Source organism: Sapajus apella, unplaced genomic scaffold, assembly GCF_009761245.1.
Source record: "Sapajus apella isolate SASKATOON/1434 unplaced genomic scaffold, GSC_monkey_1.0 scaffold17, whole genome shotgun sequence".
NCBI lineage: Eukaryota > Metazoa > Chordata > Mammalia > Primates > Cebidae > Sapajus > Sapajus apella.
Genome location: NW_022436957.1, coordinates 19,904,934 through 19,915,903, shown reverse-complemented (window position 1 = coordinate 19,915,903; position 10,970 = coordinate 19,904,934).

Genomic DNA, 10,970 nt, shown 5'->3' with positions numbered 1-10,970 from the left:
CCCAGGCAATTCTCCTGCCTCAGCCTCCTGAGTAGCTGGGATTACAGGCACGCACCACCATGCCCAGCTAATTTTTTGTATTTTTGGTAGAGACGGGGTTTCACCATGTTGACCAGGATGGTCTCGATCTCTTGACCTCGTGATCCACCCGCCTCGGCCTCCCAAAGTGCTGGGATTACAGGCTTGAGCCACCGTGCCTGGCCTAATTTTTTGTATTTTTAGTAAAGACGGGGTTTCACTGTGTTGACCAGGATGGTCTCGATCTCTTGACCTCGTGATCCACCCGCCTCGGTCTCCCAAAATGCTGAGATTACAGGCTTGAGCCACCGCGCCCGGCCTAATTTTGTATTTTCAGTAGGGATTGGGGGGGGTCTCTCCATGTTGGCCACGCTGGTCTCGAACTCCTGACCTCAGGTGATCCGCCTGCCTTGGCCTCCCAAAGTGCTGGGATTATGCCTGAGCCACCGCAGCCGACTGAAGCTTTTTTCTTTAGTGCATTATTATTATTATTTATTTGACAGGGTCTCGCTCTGTCACCCAGGCTGGAGTGCAGTGGCAGTCACAGCTCACTGTAGTCTCAACCTCCTAGGCTCAAGCAATCCTCCCATGTCAGCTTCCTGATTACGGGTGACTACAGGTACATGCCACCATACCCTGCTAATTTGCTGGGGGTTTTTTTTGTAGATTACAGGCATTAGCCACTTCACCTGGCCTCCTTTGACCCTTTAAACATAGTTTCCCCTATTTTTTTGAGCATATTTTTAATAGCTGCTTTGAGGTTTTGCAAAGTCCAACCCATTGACCCCTCAAAAGCAATTTCTATTGCCTGCTTTTTCCTTATGTATGGGTCACACTTTCTTTTTTCTTGCATGTCTTGTAATTTTTTGGTTGTTGAAAACAACATTTTAGAGACTGTGGTAGCAACTCTGGATATTGATTTCCCATTACCTACCTCCAGGGCCTGTTGTATTTGCTTGTTATTTGTTTAGTGACTTGATTGGACTAGTTCTGTGAAGTCTGGGTTCCCATGCAATGTGGAGGCCACAGCCTTTGGGCACAGGCGCAGTCTCCATAACCACCAGGGATGACTGACTCTAGGCTCTTTATTTCCCTAATGAACTTGTTAAGCTTTTGGCTGGTCTACTTCACACTCACTTGTTAACCTCTCCTAATTTCTAGGTGATTGTTCTATGTTTGTTTTTTTGTGTGTTTTTTTGTAGACAGAGCCTCGTTCTGCCACCCAAGCTGGAGTGCAGTGGCACAATCTTGGCTCACTGCAACCTCCACCTCCCTGGTTCAAGTGATTCTGCCTCAGCTTCCTGAGTAGCTGGGATTACAGGCGCCTACCAACATGCTTGGCTAATTTTTGTATTTTTAGTAGAGACCAGGTTTCCCCATGTTGGCCAGGCTGGTCTCGAACTCCAGACCTCAAGTGATCCACCCACGTAGGCCTCCCAAAGTGCTGGAATTATAGGCATTAGCCACTGCACCTGGCCAGCAATCTGTTCTTTTGGTTCGCCTCTCCTGCTGGACAGAACCTCTGTACCACTACTCCTGAGCTGGACGGGAGGAGGAAGATGGTAGCCTGCTTTTCCGAGAGTGACACACTTGCTCTTCAAGATGGGCACTGGGCGAAGATAGTAGCCCCAGGTCATCTCATCTCCCTCCTCCTGGTGTGGAAACTCTACCCTGTGAGTAAACTAGAGTGGGAGTTGGTCAAGACACAGTACTGCAGCCTACCTCCATGTAGCAGAACTTCTCTAAGGTGAAGGCTGGAAGGAGGAGGGAGCTCCAATCCTCTGCCCTGCAGTTGCCTGGAATACAACTTCTGTAACACAGAACTGGGAGAGATCCAAGATGGCTGGTCACTAGCAGCTTGGGATTATAGCTCCCAGTGAAAGTGCAGAGAACGAGAGGATGCCACACTTTCAGACGAATTTTTGTTACTCACGGACCAGGAGATTCCCAGCGGAGGGGCCCCTCAGGTCGCCAGTGCAACTCTTGTGGCCGGCATGGCAGTTTTGCTGGCGCCTTGGTGCGGCGGTTCTTGGTGCAGTCAGAAAAGCACTATCAATCTTAATGCTGCTGTTTTGGCCGGCGCAGTGGGTTGCTCAGATTCCAGCGCTGGGAATCAACAAGTTGGACGTCCACTCAGAAACCTAATTAGAAAGTCGGTAATTACAAAGATGGATAAATTTATAACGAAGGGAAGAAACCAGCCTAAAAAAGCTGAGAATACCCAAAATCAGAATGCCCCTCCCTCTACAGGGGATCACAGTTCCTCATCAGCAACGGAACAAGGCCTGATGGAGAATGAGTGTGTTCGATTAACAGAAGTAGGCTTCAAAAGGTGGATGATAAGAAACTTCTGTGAGTTAAAAGAACTTGTTCTAACCCAATGCAAAGAAACTAAGAACTTTGAAAAAAGGGTTGACAGAATGCTAACGAGAATAGACAATTTAGAGAGGAATATAAGTGAATTAATGGAGCTGAAAAACACAACACGAGAACTTTGCAAAGTATGCACAAGTCTTAACAGCTCAATTGATCAAGCAGAAGAAAGGATATCAGAGGTCAAAGACCAAATTAATGAAATAAAACAAGAAGACACGATTAGAGAAAAAAGGATAAAAAGGAATGAGCAAAGTCTCCAAGAAATATGGGACTATGTGAAAAGACCTAATCTACGTTTGATAGGTGTACCTGAATGTGACGAAGAGAATGAATCCAAGCTGGAAAATACGCTTCAGGATATTATTCAGGAAAACTTTCCCAACCTAGCAAGGCAGGACAATATTCAACTCCAGGTAATACAGAGAACACCACAAAGATATTCCTCAAGAACACCAACTTCAAGGCACATAATCGTCAGATTCACCAGGGTTGAAACGAAGGAGAAAATACTAAGTGCAGCCAGAGAGAAAGGTCAGGTTACCCACAAAGCGAAGCCTATCAGACTCGCAGCAGATCTCTCAGCAGAAACCCTACAAGCCAGAAGAGAGTGGGGGCCAATATTCAACATCCTTAAAGAACTTTCAACCCAGAATCTCCTATCCAGCCAAACTAAGCTTCATAAGCAAAGGAAAAATAAAATCTTTTGTGAACAAGCAAGTACTCAGAGATTTCATCACCACCAGGCCTGCTTTCAAGAGCTTCTGAAAGAAACACTACACATAGAAAGGAACACCTATAATCCCAGCGCTTTGGGAGGCCGAGGTGGGCGTATCACTTGAGACCAGGAGTTCAAGACCAGCCTGACCAACATGGCCCTATCTCTACTAAAAATACAAAAAAAAATTACCCAGGCATAGTGGCGCATGCCTGTAATCCCAGCTCAGGAGGCTGAGGCACGAGAATCGCTTGAATCTAGGCAACAGAGGTTGGCAGTGAGCTGAGATAACGCCACTGCACTCCAGCCTGGGCAATAGAGCAAGACTCCATCTCAATAAAAAAATTTTTTAAAAAAAGAAAAATCATAAAAGAAAAAGTGACAAGGAAGCATTGAAAATAAAAATAACATAGGAAAATATGGCAGGTGCAGTGACTCACACCTGTAATCCCAGCACTTTGAAAGGCCAAGGCAGGAGGATTGCTTGAGCCCAGGAATTCGAGACAAGCCTGAGCAATATAGTGAAACTTTGTCTTTACAAAAATTTTTAAAAATTAGCTGGGTGTGGTGAAGTGTGCCTGTAGTCCCAGCTGCTTAGGAGACTGAGATGCGAGGATCGCTTGAGTCAGGGAAATGGAAATTGCAGTGACGTGAGATCACCCCACTACACTCCAGCTATGGAGCAAGACCCTGTCTTAAAAAAAAGAAAAAAGAAAAATATGACATGTAAAATAAAACAAATATATTAGTGGCGATAAATATAAATGGACTTCTACTTCTCTATTAAAAATTAAGATTCCCAAATTGAATTAAAATTTCAATTTTATGTTATTTAAAATAAGGACAAAATCCAACAAAAAGATTAAAATAAGAGAAGGGGACATATATAAAATAAATGCAAATTAGGAAATTCAAAGATGAAAATATTTACATTGATAGAATTTGACACTTTATAAATAAATAAATGGCATTGAAATGGATGAAGTGAATATGTTAAGGATAGAGAATCACTTAATAATAAGTCTCAGTAGTTTCCTGGAAAGAAACACATATAGCAGACAGTATACCTATTTTTCCTAGTGCCTGTGCAATGTTTAAAAAAACTGAATATACAGTATAGCTGCACTAACCGTGGCACTTAAATAGGGTTCAATTGCTAAAGAAGACTCAAAGGACCCCAAATGACAAAGCCTACAAGTCTACACTTTATTACAGGACAAGGACCCACTATAGCAAGAACATGAAAGTCAGGCTATACACCACAGCAGACGACTCCCAGCAAGGGGTCTGGAGAGGCCAGGTGCAGGCTCTTCCTGTCTTTTCTTTCTGGTACTACCACATGTTCCATGCGCATCTTGTATTTTTCCTGCTCTAGCTCTAGAGGCAGCCATTTCTTCAAGGAGCTCTGGTTTCCTTTATTGGAGACTGGTATTTGGAAACGAAGATCTGGGTGCTAAGTGTGCTGACTGCTGCTGGGATATCACTGCTTCTAGCCCATCTCAACAGTCAGAGCTAGGAAATAAATCTATGTATACTAACCTATGTAAGCGTATATGTCTATATTTCTATATCTATCGCCTGCTACATAAAAATTATATCAGGCCATTGTTTTGGACGAAGCTCCTACACTAGGCTGCAACAGAGCAGACTACAAACCGGAATGGATTCATTCATACTAAAGATCTACGTCATGGCTGGGTGTGGTGGCTCATGCCAGTAATCCCAGCACTTTGAAAGGCCAAAGCGAGCGGATCACCTGATGTCAGGAGTTCAAGACCAGCCTGGCCAACATGGTGAAACCCTGTTGCTACGAAAAATACAAAAATTAGTTGGGTGGGGTGGTGTTGTGTGCCTGTAATCCCACCTACTAGGGAGGCTGAGGCAGGAGAATTGCTTGAACCTGGGAGTCAGAGGTTGCAGTGAGCCAAGATCATGCCATTGTACTCCAGCCCAGGTGACAGAGCGAGACTCTGTTTAAAAAAAAAAAAAAAAAAAAAAAAAAAATCAGACTAAAACTGAGTCGTTTGCTGGCCTTCTGAGAAATCAGGAGTCAGGCAAAGCCCAATTTCCCAAGCAGGCCAGTTTCCGTTGGCATGATAATGAAGTTCCCTTTGCCTTTGATCCTTACAACAACAAGTAATCTGAAGTAACTTCTGGTTAACCTATCAATTATTTGTCTATTGTTCTGTTTCCCTATTCCCACTTTACAAGGAAAGTAACGTTGAAATGACCTGTCCACTTTTTGTTCCTTGTTTCTGCTTCCTTAAGCCCTTTCTGTCTATAAAATCAACCTCCTCTGCTCAGCCCATTGGAACATTTACTCTACTTTACAGAATAAAGTGTTGCCCAATTCTAGAATGACACACAAAAAAGCAAACTAAGATCTTAAAACTATATTGTGATTTTGTTCTTTGATGCTCCCAACTAAAGTTCAGTGTTTATGTACAGTTTTTTTTTTTTTGTTTTGTTTTGTTTTGTTTTGAGACAGTTTCACTCTTGTTACCCAGGCTGGAGTGCAGTGGCACGATCTCGGCTCACCGCAACCTCCGCCTCCTAGGTTCAGGCAATTCTCCTGCCTCAGCCTCCTGAGTAGCTGGGATTACAGGCACGCGCCACCATGCCCAGCTAATTTTTTGTATTTTTAGTAGAGACGGGGTTTCACCATGTTGACCAGGATGGTCTCGATCTCTTGACCTCGTGATCCACCCGCCTCGGCCTCCCAAAGTGCTGGGATTACAGGCGTGAGCCACTGCGCCCGGCCTCTTTTTTTTTTTTTTTTTAAACACAGTTTCACTCTGTTACCCAGGCTGCTGGAGTGCAGTGGCGTGGTCTCAGCTCACCGCAACCTCCATCTCCTGTGTTCAAGTGATTCTCCTGCCTCACCCTCCCCAGTAGCTAGGATTGCAGGTGCCTGCCACCACACCCGGCTAATTTTTTTTTTTTGCTCTATTTTATTCTTTCACCCGGCTAATTTTTATGTTTTTGGTAGAGATGGGGTTTTACCATGTTGGCCAGGCTTGTCCTGAACTCCTGACCTCACGTGATCGGCCTGCCTCAGCCTCCCAAAGTGCTGGGATTACAGGTGTGAGCCACCTTGCCCGGCCTTTTTGTCTTTAGCCTTACACTGTCTAATCAAAACACTTTTTTTGCAAATGTTGCTTAATCAGCAACTTCTTCCCCACCATCTTCAGTAATCTCATATATTTTTCATAAAATCTTTTATTATTTTTAATTGACTAAAATGATATATTAACCCTGTACAACATGTTGTTTTGAAATATGTATACATTGTGTGAAAGCTAATTTGTGTGTGTGTGTGTGTGTGTGTGTGTGAAAGCTAATTAACATGCATTACCTTGCATACCTACATTTCATAGTGAGAACTTAAAATCTACGCTCTTAGCAATTTTTAAGTGTGCCATATATTTTTATTAACTATATTCACCATGATTTACAATAGCTCTCTTGAACTTCTTTCTCCTGTCTAACTGAAATTTTGTATCCTTTGACCAATATCTCCCCATCACCAGCACCTCTCCCCTTCCCCAGCCCCTGGTAACTACCTTTCTACTCTCTGCTTCTTTATTTCTTATTTTTTCAACCTTTTTTTTTTTGAAATGGAGTTTCACTCTTGTTGCCCAGGCTGGAGTTCAATGGCACGATCTCAGCTCACCGCAACCTCTGCCTCCCAGGTTCAAGCGATTCTCCTCCCTTAGCCTCCAGAATAGCTGGGATTACTGGCATGCGCCACCATGCCCAGTTAATTTTGTGTTTTTGGTAGAGATGGGGTTTCTCCAAGTTGGTCAGGCTGTTCTCAAACTTCCGACCTCAGGTGATCCACCCACCTAGGACTCCCAAAGTGCTGGGATTACAGGTGTGAGCCATCGCACCCAGCCAATTTTTTCAGCTTTTTTAGATTCCATATATAATGAGATCATGCAGTATTTGTCTTTCTGTGCCTGGTTTATTTCACTTAACAATTTCCTCTAGGTACAATTAATTTATTTTGTCATCCTCTGCATTGCATCCTGGAATCACTGAAAACCAGGGTGATTCTTTTTTCAATTTGCATACAGTAATGTTCATTCTTGGTGTTGTACCATTCCATAGGTTTTGAAAATTGCGGAGTCGTATATCCACCACCATCCTCGTGTATACTCAACTCTTCCCTCTCCTCTACCCCTGGCAACCACTGATCTATTTTCAGTCCTCTTCTAGACTGAATAATGACTCTGAAAAGATATCCATGTCCTAATCCCCAAAACCTGTGAATGTTACCTTAATATGACAAAGGGACTTGACAAATGTAATTATATTAAGGATCTTGAGATGAGATTATCCTAGGTTATCCAGGTGGACCCTAAATGTAGTAATAATACCAAGGGTCCTTAAAAGAGGGTGGCAAGAAGGTCAAAGAAGTTCGTAGGAGAGGTGAGGATAGATGCAAGAGGTTGGAGTGATGTAAGGAAGGGGTCATCAACTAATGTGTGCAGATGGCCTCCGGAAGCTAGAAAAGGCAAGGAAATGAATTTCCTCCTAGAGCCTTGTATAAGTCTGTTCTCACACTGCTGATAAAGACTTACCAGAGACTGGGAATTTTTTTTTTTCAGACAGAGTCTTGCTGTGTCACTGAGGCTAGAGTAGAGTGGCACGATCTTGGCTTACTGCAATCTCTGCCTCCTGGGTGTTCAAGCAATTTTCCTGGCTCAGACTTCCTAGTAGCTGGGATTACAGGCACACACCACCATGCCTGGCTAATTTTTGTATTTTTAGTAGAGATGGGGTTTCATCATGTTGGCCAGGCTGGTCTCTTAACTCCTGACCTCATGATCCACCCACCTTGGCCTCCCAAAGTGCTGGGATTACAGGCACAAGCCACCACACCTGGCAATCTTTCCTTTTTATCATTGACGAGTATTCCACTGAACACGTATACCACAGTTTGCTTATCCATTCACCTGTTGAAAGACATCTTGGTTGTTTCCAGTTTTATTGATTAATAAAACTGCTACAAGGCTGGGCGCAGTGGGTCACACCTGTAATTCCAGCACTTTGGGAGGCCAAGGTGGGTGGATCACCTGAGGTCAGGAGTTCAAGACCAGCCTGGCTAACATGGTGAAACCCCATCTCTACTAAAAACACAGAAATGAGCCAGATGGGGTGGCGGGCGCCTGTAGTCCCAGCTATCGGGAGGCTGAGGCAGGAGAATTGCTTGAACCTGGGAGTCAGAGGTTGCAGTGAGCAAAGATCACGCCACTGCACTCCAGCCTGGGTGACAGAGCAAGACTCCGTCTAAAAAAAAATGTACAGGTATTCACAGCTTTTAGGATATGGAAACGTCAATTTAAATATTATTACTAGTGGAACAGATTATTCAGTGATACAAACCAAAAGAATTACAGGCTTTTATTCTTTTTGGAGACGGAGTCTCACTCTGTCGCCCAGGTTGTAGTGCAGTGGCTCGATCTCGGCTCACTGCAACCTCCACCTCCCGGGTTCAAGCAATTCTCCTTCCTGCCTCAGCCTCTGGCATAGCTGGGATTACAGGCACAGACCACCACGCCTGGCTAATTTTTGTATTATTAGTAGAGACAGGGTTTCACCATGTTGGTCAGGCTGGTCTCAAACTCCTGACCTCAAGTGACCTACCCGCCTCGGCCTCCCAAAGTGCTGGGATTACAGGCGTGAGCCACTGTGCCTGGCCAAGAATTACAAGCTTTTTAAGGCCAAGGTTACATTCATAGATCAAGCCAAAAGCTCAGAGTTCTAGATGTCTTACAAGAGCCCTTTGTTAGAAATAACATTTTCAAAGACATTTTAAAAGATCAGAAAAATCACTTTTTCATTATTCCATTGCTAGGATTTCTTACACCAGCACTCAGGAGGGCCTGTGGTGTTGCAGATGAAATGCTGGAATTCCATTATTTAGAACTGAAAGAAGTAAAGACAGATCTGAGAAGCTAAAAGACTTACTATAGAAAAGAAAGGGGCAAAATAATATTATAAACAATTGGAATTTGAGGCATGTGATGTTATCCATGTACAGGATGAATTTTTAAAAATGACAATATGTGAATTTCTGGTTTATTATATCAGCAATCCAGTCACCCTTAGTCCTTAGTACTGTTTGCTATGAAACTTTGTCAAACACTTTCATGAAGTCATTAAAAGTGACCTGTTTTTTCCAACAGATGTGCAATGATACCTCTGCCAGTGGAGTTTTGCCCGAATTACAACAACAACAAAAATCATTCTAACACAAAAGTGGCAAAGTTTTTCCCTTAGGGACCAAAACTACAGATAAATAATTGAGTTATACCCTTCAATGTGAAATCACATACAAGTCACATGATGTCCAAGAGCTTGTAAAACCAGCTGCAATGTTTATATTGAATATTTGCCAGGGTCTGGGATTTCTCCCTATTTACACGTTATCCTTTTGTGGATCCACATATCCGTTTCATGGATGTCAGTAGCACGAGCTAGCAGCAGGAGGATCAGCATATTTGTGTCGGTTCCCTAAGTCTCCATGTCCCACGGGATCATGCGGTTCCCTAAGTCTCCAAGTCCCACAGGACCTTGGGAAGAGGCCCAGGTGGATACACTGTGTACACAGTGCCTGTTTGCATCACAGTCAAGGAATACTGGCCTTGGGGAAAGCAAGCCTGCTCTTTGTCCCAGAAGGAGATATCACCTCATCCCTCAAGGCAGCTCCTTGCAATAGAGCCCTGAGAAATGGCCCAGGTAAAGAGCAGTTAGGACCTTGCATTCTTGGCGTGCCCAACAAGAACGAGCAGGAACTCTCTGGGCCATGGGGGATTGCCTCTCTTAACAGCATGCTCATAGAGAAACTAGGCCATCTCTCCTTCCACATGAAGTGGACAACAATATGTACTGCCCAAAGTGTTGCCCCTAGGAATATTTTCCTTCACTCTCTTTCAGGGGCTAGAATGCAGCTACCACCCACTTTTAGATGGTGCTGGGAAACTGTGCATCATAAACCTTGCTTTTTCTGTGTTATCCAGTCATAGGGAACTCTCCGGGAAGTCACAGATCTGGGTTAAAGGAGAAGTAAACCAGTGGCAGCAAGCATCGTGAGAGTCTGAACCACCTCTTTTTTTTTTTCTTGAGACAGAGTCTCACTCTGTTGCCCAGACTGGAGTTGAGTGGCTTGATCTCGGCTCACTGCAACCTCTACCTCCCAGGTTCAAGGGAGTCTCCTTCTCCAGCCTCCCAAGTAGCTGGGACTACAGGTGCCCGCCACCACGCCCGGCTAATTTTTGTATTTTCAGTAGAGACAGGGTTTCACCATGTTGGCCAGGCTGGTCTCAAACTCCTGATCTTGTGACCTGCCTGCCTCGGCCTCCCAAAGTGCTGAGATTACAGATGTGACCCACCACGCCCAGCCTGAACCACCTCTTCATACAGTTTACTTGTGCCTTCCAACCAGCTTGTAAGCTAGTTATTACTTAAATATTACATTTTCATTTTCTAAGGGAATACGGTTTTGCACATTCAACCTAGCTCCTGATGGTCATTTCAAATGGCACACCTCACTCTCCTTCCACCTTCCAGATCTCCTGCCAATGCTTCCCACTGAGTGAACCACCCAGAAGCTGGAAGACAAGGAAACCTGTTGCTACAGCCCCTTTGCTAGGCACAGAGCAGGTAGAGAAGGGTGGAGTGAGTCGGGAAAGGCAAATGGAAGATATCCAGCACAGCTCATAAATGACATTGATGTCATTGGTGTGATTTTCTAAAACATTAAGCCATTCTTGGTAAAGTTCCAAACAAAATAACACACTCCTCTTTCAATTTACATAGTAGTTCAATTCCTGGAAAATTCCACATATATTAAAAC